Source organism: Carya illinoinensis, chromosome 6 (genome assembly GCF_018687715.1).
Source record: "Carya illinoinensis cultivar Pawnee chromosome 6, C.illinoinensisPawnee_v1, whole genome shotgun sequence".
Taxonomy (NCBI): domain Eukaryota; kingdom Viridiplantae; phylum Streptophyta; class Magnoliopsida; order Fagales; family Juglandaceae; genus Carya; species Carya illinoinensis.
The window spans coordinates 20,025,515-20,049,336 of record NC_056757.1 but is presented as its reverse complement, the minus strand read 5'-3'; the positions used below and the strand labels follow the sequence as shown (position 1 = coordinate 20,049,336).

Sequence of the window (23,822 nt, the reverse complement as noted above, 5' to 3'; positions counted from 1 at the left end):
AAAATTCCTACATCAATAACTCGACTCTGATCAACCCCATTTTAATGGTTATAGACTAATCAATCTCTAGAACAGATCAAGCTAGTATACCAAGTCTGCGGAACTAAAAACTCAAATCTTATTATAAATTAATTCTTCAAGTCTACAATTCTAAAACCTTATACTATATAAGAATCATTTTCCAAACTCCGCAAGATCAATGAACTTAAATCCAATAGTAAAACAATTGACTCCCAAAAAAAAAATGATAATCAATCATTCCAAGAGTCTGCAAAACCTTAAACCTTTGGTGAAATTCTCATAAATCTATTCTCAAAGTTTGTTGAACTTACAACCTCCTATTCTAAAGCCTCATTTCATATCTCCACAAAATCTAAGATCTCAATTATACTAAGTGATTTAAATCTATTTTCCTCCTCAGTTGTGACTTTAGTTCCTACTCTCCAAAGAGATCACCCAGACCATGTCGTTCCCTTAAAGCCTCAATTTTTTAAAAGCGAACCAAGTCAATAAAAGTTCAAGCCTACTACACTAAATATTCATACCTAACAATGGCATTCTCAATTGTACCATCTTCCTGCTATAGCATAACCCTTAACCTACTTTTCAACTCCAGACAAAACAAAACAAAACAAAATAAAATAAAATAAAACAAAATAAAATAAAACAAAACAAAATAAAATAAAATAAATTCCTTAAATAAAATAACATAATTTCAATTTAAATAAAATAAAAATCAACTTAACTAATATAAATTTAAAATATATAAAAATAGGTTCAAACTAAATCTTTAAAATTTTCTAGTACTGCACCTACGGGGACATGTGATTTTATCCAGAGCCGAATTGTTCTAATACCACCCATGACACTCCTAACTCCCATGTACGACAATGCAAGAATCGTGACATCAGAATGATGACAACACCAATCATGTACCCCAATGATAAGTGTTCAAAGTGTTTGAAACTTGAACAATACAATCGCAGTAGATAAATAAAGAAGTCAAGTAAAACTAAAATTTTAAATATAATACCCAAAATAAAAGTATTACAGAAAATTATACAGTTATTCAGCAAATGTACAGTAAAAAACCGATATTTACATAGCCAAGAAGTGATACATAACCCCTGATCCAAAGTGACCATATGTCACTCCTCCAACGGAACTGATCCTTCAGGCTCAACATCTTCCGTTGTATCAAAAAATTCCATAAAACGGTATCAAATACCACATGAGATTATGCATCTCAGTGGTATGCAACCTTCCCTACCCTTTGTAATATCTTAAATGGCCTAAAGAATTTTGGGGCTAGTTTGTTGCTGCAACGGAGGGCAACCGTGGCTTGTTTGTATGGTTGGAGCCTTAGGTATACCCGCTCCCCCTCAGAAAATTCCCTTCCCTTCCTCCTTAAGTTAGCATACATTTTCATTCAATCTTGGGCTTTTTGCAAGTTGTGTTGGAGCAGTTGGGAGATCTTGTCACGATTCTGGAGGTGCACTTCAATAGCAACTACCCTAGTAATGCCAGGTATATATTCTAACCATTGGGGAGGGGGGTACCCATATAATTCTTCAAATGGGGATAGTTTGGTTGATAAGTGGGGAATAGAGTTGTACCACCACTCTACTAGTGGTATCCAAGATACCTAGTCCCTCTGTCTGTCTCCTGAGAAGCACCTCACAAAATTTTCAAGTGTCTTGTTTGCAACCTCTATCGTCCCATCAGTTTAAGGGTGATAGGCTATACTCAAGGCCATCTAAACCCCTTGTAAATTCAACAACCCTTGCCAAAAATTGCTAGTGAATGTTTTGCATCTATCTGAGACTATTGAAAGCGGAAGACCATGTAATTGGAATATATGTTTGATGAATAAATTGGCTATGTCCTGTGAAGTGTATAGGTGTTTGAGAGGGGTTATGTGACTATACTTCGTGAGCTTGTTAACAACCACCCACAGGCTATTAAATCCCTTAGAGTTAAGGAGACCCGCCATGAAGTCCATGGTTATATGAGTCCATGGCTGAGTGGACATTGGAAGAGGTTGTAATAACCCATTTAGGAGAGTGTTGGAGGACTTAAACCCTTTGACAGAGGTCACAACCTTTGATAAACTACTTGATTTCACTCTTGAGACCAAGTCAGTAAGAATCTATTCTTACTCTTTGTATGGTCTTATCGAACCTCAAGTGAGCCCCCCACAAGCTATTGTGGCCTAGCTCAAGTAGCCGAGTCTTTAACCCATCATTTTGAGGAATGTACAACCTCTATTTGTCTAGGAGTTGATCTAACCTCATTGTGTATTCAAGACCCAGTTTATTTTCCTTGAAGAGGGAAATTAGAGCTTGTGCCTTAGGGTCAACAATGTGGCAACCTTAAGGTCTTCTAGCCAATCTACTTCTGGGAATGAAATTCACATACATGTCTCTTCCTAAATCTGGTCCCTCTAATATAAGGCATTCAAAACTTGGTTCTCAATTCCCTTCTTGTATTCCACTACAAAGTCATAGCCAAGTAGTTTAGAAACCCACTTATGCTGCATCGGGGTTCCCACTCTTTGATCTAGAAGGTGTTTTAGGCTTTGCTAATTGGTTTTAATTTTAAAGGTTCCCCCTAGAAATAGGGCCTCCATTTCACTACAGTCGTCACCAAAGTAAAAAGTTCCTTCTCGTAGGTGGATAGGTGTAGAGTCCTTCCCTTGAGTGCTTGGCTTAAATGCGCAATAAGCCTCCCTTGTTGCATTAAAACATCCCTAATGGCCGTAGCTGAAGCACATAATGGTAAAATGTGACGCAAAATCTCGTAATGCAAGTACTGGGGGGGTAGAGATAGCTTCCTTCAACTTGTGAAAAGTCACTTTGGCATCCTTACTCCTTTGAAAACAGTCTTTCTCTAACATTTTGGTCAGCAGGCCTGCAATCCCCTCATAGCCCTTAATAAACATTCTATAGTACCTAATTGGCCCTAAAAATCCTCATAAGGCTTTGATAGACCTAGGAAGGGGCCAATCCTTGATGGCTTGTAATTTCTCTGGTGTCCAAACACCATAGGGAGAAATTATGTGCCCTAGGTAGGATATCTCCTCACAACTAAATCGGTATTTAGAGAGTTTAGCATACAACTTGTGCATATATTTGTATCAATATATTTAATTCTTCATGTTGTACTGCTACGGCATGCATGCATGCATTAGGGTATATTAATAAAGAACATCCATCCATCCTATTGTACGTACGTACATGATCATGTGGGATATTTAATTTACTTGTTTTCTGATCGAGTAACAATATTTGTGATCAGTGCATTGGCATTAATTGCTGGTTAAAACAAAAAATGCATATATGTATGTATATATCCAAGCATCACATATAGGCTATACAGACGCGTACAAGACACAAGTCTATATTTTAAAATAATTATTAAAAAATCTGGTGTCTTGAAAAGAATAAATTAGAAGGAAAAAATAAAATAAAATTACTCACAGAAAAATGTTGGATTTGAGGGGTACTGAGTTGACAGAGTCAAAGTTTGAAGTAGTTTGAGTCTTTTTCTTTCTTTTCTTTTTTTTTTTTAATTAATTAAAAAGTTGAGCCCAACCGATCGACTTAATTAAGTTGACAGAGATTTACTTTTGAAGTATTCGCATACAGTTGACATTGATAAAAATTAAGAAAGAGCAGAAAAAGGAGACATATTGAATTCAAATGAAACTCATGGTCACGTACGTACAGGCGACATCGAAGCAGCTTCCTATAATTAAACGAACATAAACAAATTAGTCCATATATATTATTTACCGCATTAACAACTGTAAGAGCATCCCCTTCTATTACAACCTTTCTGATGTTTAAGGCATTACAAACCTCTATTGCCTTCCAAAGAGAATAGCACTCGGCCAGAACTGGTTCCAGTACCACCATCTCTTTCTTCTCACAAGCAGAGAGTAGAACTTCACCTCTACCATCTCTCAGAATGATGCCAATCCCCGTAGTCCTTGTATGCTTGTTTAAAGCTGCATCCCAATTAATCTTCACGTAGTCATCAGGTGGTTTCCTTCATTTCTTCGGCCTCCTCCCACCAGTTTCTGGGCTGCTTTGAGTTCTTCCCAAATCATTTGCTGCATGAAATTCTTCTATACTGATCCTAGCCAGTTCAGCAACCTTGCCCGGACTTTGGAAAGCCTCTTCATATATGTATTTATTCCTTCGCAACCAAAGGCTACGCATAGTTATTGCAACCCATTCGAGGTCTGCTTGGCCCAAACTACTCTGAAACTTTTACCAAAGTTTCATAAAATCTAGTTCTTCTGAATTCCATTTTTGCACGGGGCTTTGGTCCACAGACCACACATCATTTGAAGTAGGGCAATTCCAGAGCAAATGAGTAACTGATTCCTCCTTGGACAAGCATATGGGGCAGCAGGGGTTATTTAATATTCCTTTTTTTAGGCGGTTATCCTTAGTAGGCAAGATGTTATTTCCTGCCTTCCATAGAAACATTTTTACCACCCCTGCCACTTTCATTCCCCAAATGTGTTTCCAGCTCTCATCATGTACCAATTTTGTCGAGGTTTCTCCCTGAGCTCTCCTCTTTCTAAGCAAATCCACATAATATGCGCTTCTCACAGTGAAAATTCCATCCTTTGTATATCCCCGTATCAACCTGTCTTCAGCTCCCAGTTTGCTAATTGGCAAGCAGCAAATGACTTCAGCTTCATCCTCTTTAAACATCTGATTGACTCTCTCTTTCTTCCACTCCTTGGTTTGAATGTTAATAAGGCCACTAACCCTTTCTCCTTCCTCCCCTTCCTTGTTAACTGAATTCAAATGAAACTCATGATCACGTACAGTCGACATCGAAGCAGCTTCCCATTAAACGAACATAAACAAATTAGTCCATATATATTATATATTTAGAACGAAAACGCAGACAATTGAAAGAGATAGGAAATTCTGAAATCTCTTCGTGGCAAATATATATTCGATCAGCGCCCTTCAATTCATACACAATAATATGGTTCTGATCATCAATCAGAAGCAGGCTTTGAAGAGGCAGCAGCAACAGAAAATATCCAACCTGCGCAATAATTAACATTCAAATCATCTCTAAAATAAGAAAATGTGATAATTAGTAGGCAGTGTCGTTCTTAATAAGGAGAATATTTAGACAACATACTAATAATTATCGAGATCAGAAACATATATATTTATATAGATTAATTATGATGGCTTGCCCGTCCAGTACCGTACCACACACAAAGACTTTTGCTTCTGCATCTTAAGCTGCATGCAGTTTGAAACTTGATTCACAAATATATATCCTTTCTATATTTATAATTAAAAAAAAAACGACAAATTAGTATGATCTCATGTAATTTTTATTTTGTTGAAGTATTTTTTTTTTTTTTTAAAAATGCGCAAAAGGTATATTAAGTATCAATATTCCATGTTCAGTCTCCCATGATATTCTCAGCTTTCGACTGAGAGTATCGATCTTATAAGAGATACCTAGCGGTAGGTAGGCAACCGGCTGGCGCAGCTCCGGCCCCCGGTATGCGCACTTAATTAGTTTGCCATGCGCCGGGAGTGAGGGGGTGGAGTTGAGTAGCGCGTACAAACCATGCAGGAAAACAAGCCAGGCCAGATTGATCTGGGATATAGTCAACGGTCTCTGCGGGTCAACGACGACTCGCGGACGGAACGATAAAGAAATTAAGAGAAATCGAGTGAAGAACGAACGTACCAGTCCTCCACGCAGCCAGTACTTTCTTGGCTGCGGTCTGGAGAATCCGCAGTTTTAGGTTGTTGAGGTGATTCCCCTGGACCTGGATGTGTCTCCATCAAACATAACTTGATTGCGCCGACGTCTCCGGCGAAAGGAGTTGGCCCCTGCGGGTCGGAAGAACTCATTTGATCTGTCTTGATCGTATGTCGAGGTGATGAAGAGCTAGCAATGCTTTTAATTGACCTGTGAAGGAAGGGACGGAGAAGGTAGCTGCTACCTACCTCCCTCAACACATACACGGTTGAGCTGCTAATCAGGTAAACCCAAGTCAAGCCAGGTTGGATAGTTAAGGCTCAAAAAGGAGAAATCAAACAAATATATATCTATATATATTTATATAATAAACTCAACCAAATTAAATAATTATGAAGACTCCTGATAAATTCATGATATATAAGAAATTAATATGAAATATAAATACGACCAAAAATATGAAATATAAATATATAATATTTTTTCTTGGAGTACGAAATGTTTAAGAAACCGGCATCCTTTAATTTTCTCTCATCTACTTCTTAATTAATTAAGTACAATATTAATTCTTTTTTTTTTTTTAAGAAGAGCCGAAGGCCACATGTCTAATAGTTGTCCCATCCTAATTTTATTAATAGACCTCAATTATGGCGAAAAAATACCGTGATAACAAGACAGACACTAGGGATTTGCAAATAGGGCACTAAAACCATCCCTTGTATCCAAACCAAAATAAAAAGACCAAACCAAACCAAAGAAACTAAACAGACCTATAAAAAAAAACACAAAAATCTAAACAAGCCTATAAAGAATAAACACCAAACCGAACCACACACCCATTAAGGACGAATGGGTGGGAGACCCACTTTATCAATCCTAACAATGCGCTTTAACATTCTGGGCAGTTGGTCATAGTTATCATAAGTAGAATTATAGCCTAACTCACCTTGTTTAGCAAGAAAATCTACAGCTTGATTCGCCTTACGGAATTGATGGATCCCTCTGAACGTAACCCCTTGAAGTTCGGACATTAGCACTTCCCAACAATCCTATAAATACCACAATGTACATTTTCTAGCTCAGATCCAATCCACAATAATTTTAGAGTCACTTTTGATAACCAATCTAAAGCACGACAATCTTTTACATAATCGAAGCCCCTCTATAATAGCCTTTAACTCAGCCCAATTATTCGTCCACATCTCTAAGAATGCCCCCTCCACTCGTGCTCCCTAGGTTGTTACGGCAACTGCCATCACAATTCAACTTCATCCACCCCGTTGGGGCCTTTGACCAAGCCACTATCTTATGCTGTCTCGAGCCAACAATAGGGACTTGTAATTGAAATTCTTCTAAAATATGATAGTCATACATAGATAACAGACAAGTATTAATGATTTCACCCACAAAAAAGGCTCAACCACACCTTTAACAACCTCCAAACTTGATCAATGCTCTCATTCACACCCTTCATATGCGCCGTACGTCTTCTTTTCCACCAGCTCCAAGTAATCAGGCAAGGCATGATACCTATAAGAACACCAGTAATCGAAGCTTTTCCTGCACAAGTAAACCAAGTAATCATTCATGCCTTCCAAGACCGTTGTTGCATGCAAGGAATTCCCAGAAGATGGCTAGCACAATCCTAAACCTCTTTTGCAAATTGGCCCATGGCTAACACATGATCAATGATTTCCCGATAAGTTGCAACAATCACTAGCCGATGCAAGTAAAACACATTTGTTCTACACCCTATCATCCACAGGTAGCCCATTAAACCAAGCCTTCCGAACGCACATAGATATCCTCTTCGGTAATATGCGGTGCCAAAGCCAATTATTCCAAGGAAACAAATCTCCTTTCTTTCGAGTCATCTCCTAAGCAGATGTGGTGGAGAAATTCCCATCTAAAGATGGCTTCCAAATACACACATATGGCCCTTCAACTAATAAACCTGGTCTGAATAATTTCATCAGTAACAGAACCGCCTACTAGCACCTTCAACAATTCTACATCCCAGGTCTGATCAACCCAACAATCTTGAATACATAGTTTCTTATTCTGAATTTCCATCACTCTCACATAAAGAGGCCCCAAAGCTAGCCAACGATCATACCAGAAGGAGGAATTGCCACCCCTCATCAGAACTTGGACATTATCCATCACCTCTGGCACAGTAGATAAAACTGACCTCCAAAACCAAGAATCAGAGGGCCGCCAAAGATATTGCATAATATGACCGTCTTTAAAATATTTAGCTCTAAAGATATCAGCCCACATACTCCTAGATGTTAGAAGACGGATTGAAAATTTCATGTGAAGAGAACGTTGAACTTCCTTAACATCTCACACTCCCAAACCCCATTCCTGGATTGGTTTACAAACTTTCAACCAATCTCGCCAATGCACTTTTTTTTTTACCATCCACATCCCCCCATAAAAAAAAATTAGCCAAAATGGAATTAATATGAGAGATTATAGCCACTAGAATATTCAGCACCGAAATAAGATGAATAGGCATACTAGACAGTATATGACGTAATAAAATCAAACGACCTCCTTGAGACAACAATTTCAATTTCCACCCAGCCACATTTTTCCTAATTTCATCAACTAAAGACTCAAGACTCCGAGAAGTCAATCTTCACGATACCAAAGGGGCACCAAAATAAGTCACTGGAAATTTTCCTTCCTTAAAGCCCGTAAGCCACGACAACCCACGCTTACAAGTTTGAGAGATAAGCTTGGAAGGAAATAACGCCAATTTTTCTTTGCTAACTTGCTGACGAGGCCATTTTTCATAAGTAGCAAGCATACTAACAAGGCTTTTAATAGATTTCTTCCCACCATTAGTAAAAATCAAAATATCATCTGCATACAGCAAGTGCAAAATCATGGGAGCCCTAACGGGGTGATTATATTTTCCAATCCGTCCATCCTCAAAATTTTTCTTAAGTAATCTAGTCAAAACTTCCTCCATAATAATAAACAAATAGGGCGATAAAGGATCCCCTTATTGTTGGCCCAGAGATGACTAAAAAAAACCTTTAAAAGTCTCATTCATCATTACGAAAAATCACGGTGATTTTACACATTCCCCAATTAACTTGCAAAATTTATTTGAAAAACCAAAAGCATGAAGCACATTCAGAAGAAAACCCCAATCAACCCTATCATACACCTTGGACATATCAATCTTAATCATCACATTACCACCCAGAATTGTTTTGTTCAAAGTATACCATTTCCTGAGCGAGAGTAATATTTTCAAAAATGTTTCTCCCTGGTACAAAAGCACCTTGTTCATGAGAGACCAGCTCATGAATAACCCTTGTCAAATGAGTAACAATAATTTTGGAGAAGGCCTTATACGCCACATAGCACAAACTACTTGGCCTGAATTTATCAAAGCTCCAAGGATTAGGAATTTTCAGAATTAAAACAATAAAGGAAGACGAATAAAACCTGGGCAAAGGCAAGCCCCCAAAAAATTCTCTAGCCGCCTCAATAACATCCTCTTTTATAACATCTCAGCTCAACATTTAAAAAAAAAAAAAAAGGACCCAAATCCATCAAACCCTAGGCTGCTTTGTTTAGGAATGGAAAAGATCACTTCTTTAACTTCTTCCTCGAATGGTTCTAAACATACCATATTATTCTCCTCATCAGAGATGGATTTATCAATGAGCGTCGATAAATCCCCATTTTCCACTTCCGTAGGTGTCTTCAAAAATTCCTGAAAGTATTGAGAGTCTTCAGAATGAACATCTTTCGCAATTCCCAAGATCCTACCATCCGAAAGACCCATACGAGAAATACACCCCTATTTCCGTCTCTAGTTAGTGACTGAGTGAAAAAACTTTGTATTTTGATCACCTTCCGTAATCCATTTCTTCTTAGCTATTTGCCATAACCGAATAGCTTCTCTTTTTTCCCGGGCATCAATCTCGATTTTAGTCACCAAATAATCAACTTCAAGCTCTTCCAAATATCCCAATTATAATTAAGTATCCAGAAAATCCAACCTTCCCTCAAAGGCTCTAATATTCCCTTCAACACGCCCAAAAACATTTTTATTCCAACCTTGTAAAGCTAGCTTAGTCCTTTTCAATCTAATAGCAAGTTTTAAAAGGCCCAATGTTGAATCTTGCCTATGCCAAGCCTCATTCACATAAGATAAAAAACTCTTATGCGAGCACCACATATTAAGAAACCGGAAAGGAACTTGACCATATTTATAAAATGGCCTATCCAGATAAATCACCATTGGGTAATGATCCGAAGACTTGTTACTCAAATAAACTAATTGTGATGACACAAACTGATCTGAAAAGGCATTGTTAGTGACCACTCTATCCAATTTTGCCCAGCTTCTCGTCACCCCGCTCTGCCCATTGCACCAAAACATAGTTCTACCACCACCGGAAAGATCAAATAAATCACAACTATAAAGACATTCATTAAAATCAAACATGGATATCGAAGGCTAAGGAATGCCACCAATTCTTTCTAAATCCATGCGAATAGCATTAAAGTCACCCAATACCATCCACGGCGTATCTGTTAACTACCTCTCCTCCAATTCCTTCCATAAATCCCTTCTTTCCATGTAAGTACATTTAGCATACACAAAAGTGAAAAGAACCTGCATATTGATCAAGTTAAACCAACCAGTAATCGATTGAGACATACAGAAAAATACCTGAAACACAGTAGCCTCTTTCCAAAAGATCCACAACTTTCTACCTTGCTCTTCATTAGAACTGAAGTTATTGAAGTTCAAGTAACTGCCCAGAGAAACCATACGGTCAGCTCCAACAAATGGATCTGCAATACCCACCAAGTTAGCACCCTTCTTGTTTATTAACATCTTAAACCTGCTCCTGGAACGACCCAAACCTCTGATATTCTAGAAGAAAATTATGTCAGTCATAAATTCAATTTTTGAGCTCGGGTGTGAACATGTTGTGATTTCCTCAATGCCTTGTCCTCCACCAAGATTGTTTTTCCAGCAGACCGAGCGTCCCCATTGGAATCATAAACTTTTTCTTTCCCCAGCATTAAGGTAATTTCAACTTCCTCTTGAGCCAATGAATAGTCAAGAGTTAGCTCCCGTTGATGATTTCCTGAATGTAATTCCTTATGAGGGGTTTCCAAAAGCACCCCTGTTTCCGTCCGCACTATGACTTCACTGGGCTAAGCAGCTATATGTTCTTCATCATGCCAAACTTCTTCACATTCTTCATCACTAGACACAACTTGTTTTCCATCACCGGGAAGTGCATCTTGATCAGGAACCCATGCTTCACCAATGATAGTTTCACCAACTTGATCCCCCAACATATTTGCACAGGGGTCAACCAGACCTAGGCTTTCAACCACCTTGTTTTCTGCTACATCACCAATTTCATCAACTTGCTCACTATTTCCAGAGAGAACAACATCACTTTGCTTCCTTTTTGTGTGATTAGTTACTCCTTCAACCACCTTCTGTTCCCTAGCAACCTTTGCCTCCTTAGTGCCCGAAGGCTCGCCCACCATTTTAGACGCTTTCCAAACTCTTTCTTCTTTCGGTTTTCCTTCTTCCTTCCGCTTCTCACCCACCCTACAGACAATAGTGGTATGCCCTTGTCGAAAGCACTTCTTACAATAAAATCCCAGTTTTTCATATTTAGCTTCCTGCCATATGCAAGTCCTTGGAGAGACCACTATAGGAAAACCTTTCACCGGCTCCATGGTTAAATCCAACTCCACACAAATTCTAGCCCATGTTGCTCTTGTCCTATTTATGGTTGCATTGTCAGTGCCAAGGTAAAGGCCAAACCGAGTTGCAAGGATTTGGTCCCGTCTATATAAGTGCATTGGTAATCCTGGCAAGAATATCCATTAAGGAGCCAGAGAAGACTCCTTCTTTAGATCAAAGTTTTGAGTCCATTTAAACAACCAAAAGGAATTCCCCTCCAAAGTTCTTCCTTCGCGTGCCCAACCATGAACAAAATCACGTTCATTTTTCATGTGGATCAAAACATGATAGTCGTCGATGAAACTGATTTGTGGAATATCTAACATGTCCCATTTTTTCACCACATGCAGACGATAGTATCAATGGAAGGCCTAACACACATGAATTTCATCACCAGAGCGAACTTAAAATCTTCCGCAGCCTTGACCATCTCTGGTTCCGAAAAAATAAAACCCAACTCCCCATCTATATCCACCGGAAATTGAAGGATGAATTCTCTACATTTTTTGAGACCGCCTAAGCATAAGAGTTATTCAAGGAAGCACCAGGAACGGCGTTCCCTGCCAAAGGCATGGCCATCAGAGGGGCAGGGCACGCCATCAAGAACCAACCCTAGGAGCATAAACACCCTAAAAAGGAAATCCGAGATCCTCGAAATTTCCAAAACAAAGCAAAAGAAAAGAGCCTCATAATTGCAAAAAAAAAAAAAAAAAATCACCCCAGACCATCTATCTCTAAAATCTCTCTCTAAAAAATCATAATATTAATTCTTCAATTGACCTTTTCTTCATAATTATTGTTTCTAATCATTCATTTCAGAACAAGTTTGTTGCATGTAAACCCAAGAGTGTCATCTGTACTTACAAAATTCAGCCAATTAATTATTGCAATATGCAAGTTGATGTTTACATCGAGGTTCATGGCTGTTATACTGATGTATATTTTTTCTCGATCTACTAGCAAAACAAGCTTTAAAAACGTGAAGCAATCAATCGTTATGTGTTGGCTTTTTTTTAATCAATTATTATTGTTTTTAATTGTCGAATACAAATTAAAATAATTGATCCAATAACGCTTCTGAACCCTATAGAGTGAGGGGGAAAAAAGAAGTTAAAAACATAGTATTTGTTACGACGTGTTTTGTACGCATCATGAGGACTCCTTCGATAGCTAGGAGGTGTATCATAGGACAAGCACACACACAAATGAAGAGGGAGCTCGGGGTGGTCAGGGGACCCTTCGACACTCAAGTCAGACCCTCCGACACTCAAGTCAATTCCTATTTAGAAAGTGTTTTTCTTGCCTTAAGATTCTGTGAGTTTGATCATACCTCGATAAGGCTTTTTATGCTATGTAGTTTGGAATTCTATTGCTTTCATCCCAAGAAACTGTCCCATCGTGCCTCATGCTTCGTGCATGTGAACCCGCTAGGGTGTATGATACTAGCCTATAAGCAATAATTATATCGGCGTTGAGCTCTAACTCACTTCTTGGTGCACCCTTAGTCAAATTCAGCAAGTCTCGCCTCCCTTCGTGGGGAGAGCTGTAGTTATTCTTTTAGCATGCATTCCCAAGGCTACACCTTCACGAATATCATTTTGACTACCTCTCAGCCAACTGTGACAGCTCCTACCTTTGCTTCTTCTATGTAGAAATCATGGTTCCTTCCCCCCACACACTTCTTAGCAGCTGTTTTCTAAAGACTTAAGGAGGCAGGGCCTCCTCAGCTGTCCTGGCAGCACCCACCTTCCTTTTCCCAAGTGAGCGGTAGTAAAAACTTTACCCACACGTTTCCTAGAGGCCATGTGCTAACAAAGATTTAAGGCAGCTAATAGGTTGGCATATGTCTTGTGACGCCCCCTACTCCTGCGTATAGAAATGTATAAATCGTGACTTCAAGATGATAACATTAGTCACACACCCCAACGATAAGTGCTCAAAGTGTGTTGCAACATATACAATAAAATCGCAACTGATAAATAAGAAGTCAATTAAGTATCAGAGTTTTAAATATAAGACTACCCAAAATAAAAGCATTACAGAAAATCATACAGTTATCTAGCGAAAGTAGAGTAAAAACCGATATTTACATAACCAAAAAGTGATACATAACCCATGATGCAAAGTGACCACATGTCACTCCTCCAGCAAAGCCGATCCCTCATACTTAACATCTTCCTCTGCATCAAAATCTACGATTCTAGAAAACGGAACAGTATGGTATTGAATACGACATGAGATTATGAGACTCAATAAGTAACCAACCAAACAACGCAAGAGATAAAAATATATTCATGCAACCAACATGTATGCATGCACCAGATGAAACAAACATGTGACCAAAACCATCATTTTCCGTAAAAATGATCAATTTCCAATGCACACCAAAAATCTCATTTAACCCAAAATACGCCAATGAATAGCATTAGCCATTTTCCCAAAAAATGGCCTAAATATAAACCCCAATTTTCCTAAAAAATGGTCCTAGTATCCATTTAATCATAAACCACCATTTTCTCAAAAAATGGCCCAACTTATCCATTTATCAAATCATTGTAGACAGGAATCACAAGCAGGACTACCACCATCCCTATAGTGTGCACTATGAACGAAAATCACAGGCAAGACTACCACCATCCCTACTTATCACCATCCCTACAGCTCCCACTATAGGCAGGAATAGCAGGCAAGACGACCACCATCTATGCTTACCACCATCCCTACCATGAGCATTGTAGGTGGGACTCTACCACCTTCCTTGCTTACCACCATTCCTACATCTCCTTTTTCCTCTCTCTTAATCCTTTCAATTCATACATTACAAACATACCCAAAATCCTTTCTCACATGAAAACTCAGTTTTCATTTACAACCCATGAATATGCATGCCATAATGCAGTGAAATTCATGACACCAAACATAACATGAAAACACCCAAGCATAATTCAATTCAATAGACCATCCCATCATCCAATCTAACCTGACCCTCATTCTCCTCGAACTCAAAGACTGGCACAATCAACCAGATTGCAGAAAAAATGTTAATGCAAAAAATATATTTAAATCTCAAGAAATTCTTTAAAAAATTACTTACAGTAGTGAAATATAATTTTCAGATGATCAAGGTGGTGCTAAAGGTGGCGGCTCAGTGGCGGATCTGTGCTTTCAAGGGATGGCCATGGGTCACAAAGTGTAATAGCCTGGTAGAAATTCAATGGTAAAATTTCTATAGACTTAAAGAACCTTGTGAAAACATTGACTAATCGCAAAAGTTTTAGTTTGTCAACATAATCAGTGTTATCACTCACTCTGGTGTTAGAAATGTGATTTTAATTGTTTGAGGTAGTTAGAAGTGTCAGAATATGTTATGGTCTACGCCACTAGACTCAGTTGAATATTTAGGATTTTATGGAGCAATAACTCTTTTTTATAATCTCGAACAAAACACTTGTTCGAAACTGTGAATTTACTTTTTGGGCACTTTGAGGTTGAGTTTTGGTAAATCATTTTCACTGTAAGTTAATATGAATATTTAGGATATTTCAATACTAAGTTTATTATGCATTTTTTTGGAGTGAATAATAATCTTGATAAGCGTACTAAGTGTAGTGTTTTCAAAACCACAATATGGAATGTCCAAATTAGGTTAGAGAAGTTTTATTTGAATACTTGGCAAGATCTTAGCCACACATAGTGAATAGTATCAGACACTCAGCATAAAGAGGAACCATTAGATGGATTTATGAAGGAAATCAAGGTGTAAGATCATGTCACCTAAGCAAAACCTTTTTCATTTGATCAACCAAATTGAACTAGATCAAAGAGGGTTTCAACTCTAATGAAATCCTAAATGGTTGGAATCCAATTGAAATCTCAAAAACTTGGTTGAAATCGAAACCCTAAATGGTTTCCCCAAACCCTAAATTGGCATTCAAACCCTTTTTTATCCAATATCTAGTATTGTGTTTAATCACTTGACTAAATCACTTCCACATTCTATTAATTTTCACCTCCTTGTTATGACATTACTATCCAACCTTTTAAACTCTGAAAATTTGATTGGGCCAAGAAAAATTAGATTTGGGCTTATTAGCATCTCAAACTAATGTTTTGAATACTGTACTAGATGTCGTACCGGTCAAGCCACTGGAACAAAATATTTCTGTACCGTTTCGTGTCCATTTCGGGGATAGTCGATATATAAATAATTTATATATAAATATATATATAAATTATATTTCAAAATAATAGTCTATATATGAATAAATTATACATGAAAATATATGTATATATAAATTATAAATGGTCTAGGATGAATTGGAGGTTAAAAAATGAGATTAAAATTTGAAAAAATGAAAAAAAAAAAAAGATAAAGGCCGAAATGTCGGCCGGTACGTAGGCCGGTACAAGCTGAAATCTAGGCCCGTAGGCTGGTATTTCAATCGGTACGAAAAAGGTACTATACCTGTACTGGACCAGTGACCGGTATGGAATGTACTGGCCGGTACGGTACAGTACCAAAAATAATGTTTCAAATGTGACGCCCCCAACTCCCACGTACGTACAAGTGGAAATCGAGGCGTCGGGATGATGACAACACGGGTCACACATCCCATCAACGAGTGCCAAGTATGTGTACATGCAACAAGTGTACAAATAAAATAGCGCAATGGATAATAAAAATCTTATAACTAAATACCAGAATTTTTGTTTAATATAAACCCGTTTAAATCACACATAATAAAATATTATGAGTCTCAAATATTGTTTCAAAACTAAAATACAGGGCATAAAAACTAGTAGAGATATTTTTTTAACATAAACAACTTCAACTCAAAACTCGGGCGGAGCCGCCTCCTCGGGCTCAGCCTCCTCCTCCTCCTCCTCAACATTTATCTATAAATATATATATAAATTATATTTCAAAATAATAGTCTATATATGAATAAATTATACATGAAAATATATGTATATATAAATTATAAATGGTCTAGGATGAATTGGAGGTTAAAAAATGAGATTAAAATTTGAAAAAATGAAAAAAAAAAAAAGATAAAGGCCGAAATGTCGGCCGGTACGTAGGCCGGTACAAGCTGAAATCTAGGCCCGTAGGCTGGTATTTCAATCGGTACGAAAAAGGTACTATACCTGTACTGGACCAGTGACCGGTATGGAATGTACTGGCCGGTACGGTACAGTACCAAAAATAATGTTTCAAATGTGACGCCCCCAACTCCCACGTACGGACAAGTGGAAATCGAGGCGTCGGGATGATGACAACACGGGTCACACATCCCATCAACAAGTGCCAAGTATGTGTACATGCAACAAGTGTACAAATAAAATAGCGCAATGGATAATAAAAATCTTATAACTAAATACCAGAATTTTTGTTTAATATAAACCCGTTTAAATCACACATAATAAAATATTATGAGTCTCAAATATTGTTTCAAAACTAAAATACAGGGCATAAAAACTAGTAGAGATATTTTTTTAACATAAACAACTTCAACTCAAAACTCGGGCGGAGCCGCCTCCTCGGGCTCAGCCTCCTCCTCCTCCTCCTCAACATTTATCTATAAATATATATATAAATTATATTTCAAAATAATAGTCTATATATGAATAAATTATACATGAAAATATATGTATATATAAATTATAAATAGTCTAGTATGAATTGGAGGTTAAAAAATGAGATTAAAATTTGAAAAAATGAAAAAAAAAAAAAAAAGATAAAGGCCGAAATGCCGGCCGGTACGTAGGCCGATACAAGCCGAAATCTAGGCCCGTAGGCTGGTATTTCAATCGGTACGAAAAAGGTACTATACCTGTACTGGACCAGTGACCGGTATGGAATGTACTGGCCGGTATGGTACAGTACCAAAAACAATGTTTCAAATGTGACGCTCCCAACTCCCACGTACAGACATATAGAAATCGAGACGTCGGGATGATGACAACACGGGTCACACATCCCATCGACGAGTGCCAAGTGTGTGTACATGCAACAAGTGTACAAATAAAATAGCGCAGTGGATAATAAAAATCTTATAACTAAATACCAGAATTTTTGTTTAATATAAACCCGTTTAAATCACACATAATAAAATATTATGAGTCTCAAATATTGTTTCAAAACTAAAATGCAGGGCATAAAAACTAGTAGAGATATTTTTTTTAACATAAGCAACTCCAACTCAAAACTCGAGCGGAGCCGCCTCCTCGGGCTCAGCCACCTCCTCCTCCTCAACATTTATATATAAATATATATATAAATTATATTTCAAAATAATAGTCTATATATGAATAAATTATACATGAAAATATATGTATATATAAATTATAAATAGTCTAGTATGAATTGGAGGTTAGAAAATGAGATTAAAATTTGAAAAAATAAAAATAAATAAAAAAATAAAAAAGATAAAGATAAAGGCCGAAATGTCAGCCGGTACATAGGCCGGTACAAGCAAAATCTAGGCCCATAGGCTGGTATTTCAATCGGTACGAAAAAGGTACTATACCTGTACTGGACCAGTGACCGGTATGAAATGTACTGGCCGGTACGGTACAGTACCAAAAACAATGTTTCAAATGTGACACCCCCAACTCCCACGTATGGACACGTGAAAATCGAGGCGTCGGGATGATGACAACACGAGTCACACATCCCATCGACGAGTGCCAAGTGTGTGTACATACAACAAGTGTATAAATAAAATAGCGCAGTGGATAATAAAAATCTTATAACTAAATACCAGAATTTTTGTTTAATATAAACCCGTTTAAATCACACATAATAAAATATTATGAGTCTCAAATATTGTTTCAAAACTAAAATACAGGGCATAAAAACTAGTAGAGATATTTTTTTAACATAAACAACTCCAACTCAAACTCGGGTGGAGCCGCCTCTTCGGGCTCAGCCTCCTCCTCATCCTCAACATCTATATCAAAATCTACGGTACCAAAATGATACGGCAGATAAGTAATGATCTAAACGCCACAAGATAAAAATATATTAAACTCAACAATATGCATGAAATGATGTCAAATGCACATGTCCCATAAATCCACATTTTTCCACGCCCACCAAAAATCCCATTTTGGCCCAAAACATATCATTTAAAATAAGTCCTTATCATTATCCCAGATAATGGCCCAAACCAAGGAAACTACCATTTTTCTAGAAAATAGATCACAATAACCTCAAACAAAACCTTGCCATTTTTCTAGAAAATGGCCCGTATCCAATATCCAAAACCCGTTCCAATATTACATGCACCATGATCTCCTCTAGGGATCATCCGCACACTCTGGCTTCTATGTCACACCACAGGTAACGACTACACATGTGACACCGTACCTGGACCAGGCCATCCTCTAGTCCCCGCCAGCCTAGGGACCACGGAGTCGACATGACAGCGTTACCGTATCGTGCGATCCGGTCATCGCCCAGCGATAACCCCGATGTCACTCAGTATTATCCACTCCCGAATGACCAAAGGAGCTCTACCGAGATAATACCTTATCCCGGCTTAGGGTCGTGATACACATGCACCCGAAAATTCATTTACACAAATAAAACTAGTTTTTTTCAATTTAATACATGCACATGAATGCACCATGCAATGTACACCTTAAGACAAAATTTATCCAACAAATCACAATATCAACAATAATCAAACAACTCCGTCCTCAAATCCACCAGACCCCTGACTCCTCGAACTCAGTCATGAATAACCAACCAGCCATTGAATTTATTGTAAAAGAAATAATATATTTAAATCTAAAGTAGAGTTTGGAAAATACTTACAGCGCTATATAATAATTTTCGAAGGATCAAGGAACTACAAACGGCAGAGAAAAAGCAAAATAACAGTGTAAAATACATTGTGGTCGTGGGTTGTAAAATACCCACTTTTGAACGGAGACAAACCAAGACTTGGAATTGATAGGGAATGGCCTAGAGGTGTTTATGAAACTAGTGGAACTGAGAATGGGCCGTGGGTGGAGGAGGAAATGGCGGTGGAGGCGAAAAAATGGCAAAACAAAGATGAGCTCGTGGGAGCTGCTCCGGCAACGGATCAGAGCTGAAAATAAGTGGTTTAGGACGACAAGAGGTAGGTGATGAAGTGATGAAGAAATGGTGGCCAGAGGTGGAATGACAGAGGCGAAATGGCCCAAAAACTGTGTGGCTTGGAGGAGCTCGTGGCGGCTAACGATGGCTCAGATGAAGGTGAAACTTGGTGGGGAAGTTCACCGGTCGGAGGGGAATAAAACTGGGTGGGTGGTGTAAGCCACGGTGGCCGGACGGTGGCGGTCTGGGCAGCACTATAAATTACCATTGACCCCACTTAGACATAATCGAAACGCTCTTGGTAACTCACCCACCTGCTTGTACCCTTAAAACTCTAGTATTAAAACTTCTAATTCCTTCAATCGCATATCACAAATAAACCTCAAGACAGGCTATACTGCTTAAATCTTCACTCCATCAAAAACTATTGAACAACACTTATGGATCCTAATACTTTATTACCTCATACAAATGATTATGCTACCCACCATTGATGCATAAGTTTCAACTTCCAAGATTTTATCATACACCACACATGGCAACCCAACAGTATCTTTCCAAACTAATAAAAATGTTCATAATTCTCCCAATTAGATGTTCAATCTTCAAAATAGAGTGTAGCCTCCAAAAATTTAAATTCCTATATGACCTCAATTCACAACTAATTCCTTAAGGTAATCATAACAATTATTGCCAACCAACATTCCACTGAGTAACACGCTTCGATTGAACACTCCAATCGACTTACCACTATCGCGTGTCGATCTCATGCACCTTGACTAAAACCAATAATCATTCCAACGTACAAATGATCCATTACTTCTATTTCCATCATCTGGACTTATATCTGCAAATCAACATGAATCATTCCTAAATCTGCTCAATTTAAACCCTTAAAATCAGCAAACAGCTATTGCTTAAAGTTTATTGCCGAGATTAACCTCAAGCCTGCTATTAATCCATTCCCAAAAGTCTACGGATCATAAAGCCTCAAATTCTATTGCATTCAATATCAACACAAACTACTTTTTCCAACACCTCGATTGACCTATTTCTTCCGAATCAATAAAAATCATTTCCTAAAATCTGCTACTACAATCTCAAGTTAACACTGATCATATTCTGAACTAGATCGATATCTTCAGTCGTCAGAGAAATACACGAACTAGATCATTACCTTCAATCCCCAAAGAAATACTCTCTTAAAAAAATTTCACACATCAGTAACTCAACTCTGATCAATCCTATTTAATGGTTGCAAACTAATCACTCTCCAGAGTAGATCAAGCTAGCATACCAAGTCTTTAAAATTAAGAACTCAACTCTTATTATAAATCAGTCATTGCAATTCTAAAACCTTAAATCACATAAGAATCATATCTGAAATTTCTAAGATCAATGAACTTACACCCCATAATAGAACAATCGACTCCCAAAGCTTTCAAAATCTAAAATATTAGTGGATAATAAATCATTTTCTGAAATTCTCAAGATTGATGGCTTTAATCCAAGACATTCACCTTAAAAGCTTGTAAAATCTAAAGCCCCAATTGCCACCAAATTACTAATCCAAATCAACGAAATTTAAAACTTGAAATTTAATTATTTCCTCCAAAGCTTGTCGAACCTAACACCTTAATTACAATAAACTTATTTTCCTATAATCTATAAGGCCTCAAACCTTAAATAAAATTCTCTTAAACCTATCTTTAAAGCGTTGAACCTACACTCTCCTATCCTATAACCTCATTACATAAATTCTACAAAACCTTGATCGACCTCAATCATCTTAAGCGACTTAAAGCTAATTCCTCTCCTCATTGCGACGTGAGTTCCCACCTTATAAAGATTGGCTAAACCATGACATTCCCTTCAGACCTCAACATCATAAAAGCAAACTACATCGCTAAGAATTCAAGCCTACTACACTAAATGTTCATGCCTAATAATAGTATTCTCGATTATACCGCCTTTCTGCCATAGCGTAACCTTTAACCTCAATTTCAACTCCAAACAAAACAAATCAAAATAAATTAAATTATAAATAAACCAATTAAATAAAATAATATACACTGAAATAAATAAAACAAGTAAAACAACATACTTCCAATTCAAATAAGATCAAATCAAACCAAACCAAACCAAACCAAACCAAACCAAATCAAATCAAATAGCAACTTTAAATAAAATAAATTTCAAATCACAACTTTACAACTTTCTAGTACTACATCTACCGGACATGTGGTTTTACCCAGAGCCAAACTGCTCTAATACCACCTGTGACATCCCCAACTCTCACATACAGACACGTGGAAATCGAGGCGTCGGGATGATGACAACACGGGTCACACATCCCATCAACGAGTGTGTGTACAGGCAACAAGTGTATAAATAAAATAGCACAGCGGATAATAAAATTCTTATAACTAAGTACCAGAATTTTTGTTTAATACAAACCCGTTTAAACCACACATAATAACATATTACGAGTCTCAAATATTGTTTCAAAACCAAAATACAGGGCATAAAAACTAGTAGAGATATTTTTTTAACATAGACAACTCCAACTCAAAACTCTGGTGGAGCCGCCTCCTCTCAACCTCTTCCTCCTCCTCAACATCTGCATCAAAATCTACAGTACCAAAATGGTGCCGCAGGTAAGTAATGATCCAAACGCCACAAGATAAAAATATATTAAACTCAACAATATGCATGAAATGATGCCAAGTGCACATGTCCCATAACTCCACATTTTTCCACACGCGCCAAAAATTCCATTTTGGCCCAAAATATATCATTTAAAACAAGTCCTTGCCATTATCCCAGATAATGGCCCAAACCAAGGAAACCACCATTTTTCCAAAAAATGGATCACAATAATCTCAAACAAAACCTCGCCATTTTTTCAGAAAATGGCCCATATCTAATATCCAAAACCCGTTCCAATATTGCATGCACCATGATCTCCCCTAGGGATCATCCACACACTCTGGCTCCTGTGCCACACCGCAGGTAACGACTACGCATGTGACACCTAAACGAGCGACGCCCAGTCTCACGCCCATCATGTACCTGGACCAGGCCATCCTCTAGTCCCCGCCAGCCTAGGGACCATGGAGTCGACACGACAACATTACCGTATCGTGTGATCCGGTCATCGCCCAGCGACAACCCAGGGATGTCACTCAGTATTATCCACTCCCGAGTGACCAGAGGAGCTCCACTGAGATAATACCCCATCCCGACTTTGGGTCGTGATACACACGCACCCGAAAATCCATTTACACAAATAAAACCAGTTTTTCTCAATTTAATACATGCACATGAATACACCATGCAATGCACACCTCAAGACACAATTTATCCAAAAAATCACAATATCAACAATAACCAAACAACTCAATCCTCAAATCCATCCGACCCCCGACTTTTCGGACTCAGTCCGGAATAACCAACCAGTTATTGAATTTATTGTAAAAGCAATAATATATTTAAATCTAAAGTAGAGTTTGAAAAGTATTTACAGTGCTAAATAATAATTTTTGAATGATCAAAGAGCTGCAAACGGTGGAGAAAAAGCAACGTAACAGTGTAAAATACACTGTGGTCGTGGCTTGTAAAATACCCACTTTTGAACGGGGACAAACCAAGACTTGGGATTGATAGGGAATGACCTAGCGGTATTTATGAAACTAGTGGAACTAAGAATGGGCCGTGGGTGGCGAAGGAAATGGTGGTGGAGGCGAAAAAAGGGCAAAACAAAGATGAGTTTGTAGGAGCTGCTCCGGCAACGGATCAGAGCTGAAAATAGGTGTTTTAGGATGGCAAGAGGTAGGTGATGAAGTGGTGAAGAAATGGTGGTCGGAGGTGGAACGACGACTGCGAAATGGCCCAAAAACCGTGCGGCTTGGAGGAGCTCGTGGCGGCTAATGGTGGCTCAGATAGAGGTGAAACTTGGTGGGGAGGTTCACCAGTCGGAAGGGAAGAAAAATGGGTGGGTGGTGTAGGCCACGGTTGTGACGACCCGCTTTTGAGTGTATTTTCGCTGAAATGGTTGTTTTTATTTTAATTAATATATTAGTTATTTATTTTAATTTATTTGCGTTTTAAATTTAGTTTTTAATTTATTTGATGTTGTGTTTTATTTCTTTTAGTTGTTTTGTGGTTTTAATCTCTTTTTGGCGGTTTAGTTTTGTTTTCCGGATGAGGATTAGATCTCCTCTTTTCCCTACATCTCTT

The 23,822-nt window shown here is 37.9% G+C and overlaps 1 long non-coding RNA gene across 1 annotated transcript; it reads right to left on the bottom strand.

Moving 5' to 3' along the window:
* Positions 1 to 3,671: 3,671 nt before the first annotated feature.
* LOC122312856 lies at positions 3,672 to 6,070 on the bottom strand. Its single transcript, XR_006243219.1, has 2 exons — positions 5,740 to 6,070; positions 3,672 to 5,073 (listed from the first exon to the last, which is right to left on the bottom strand). It is a non-coding gene; the product is annotated as an uncharacterized LOC122312856 (long non-coding RNA).
* Between the last annotated feature and the right edge of the window lie 17,752 nt (positions 6,071 to 23,822).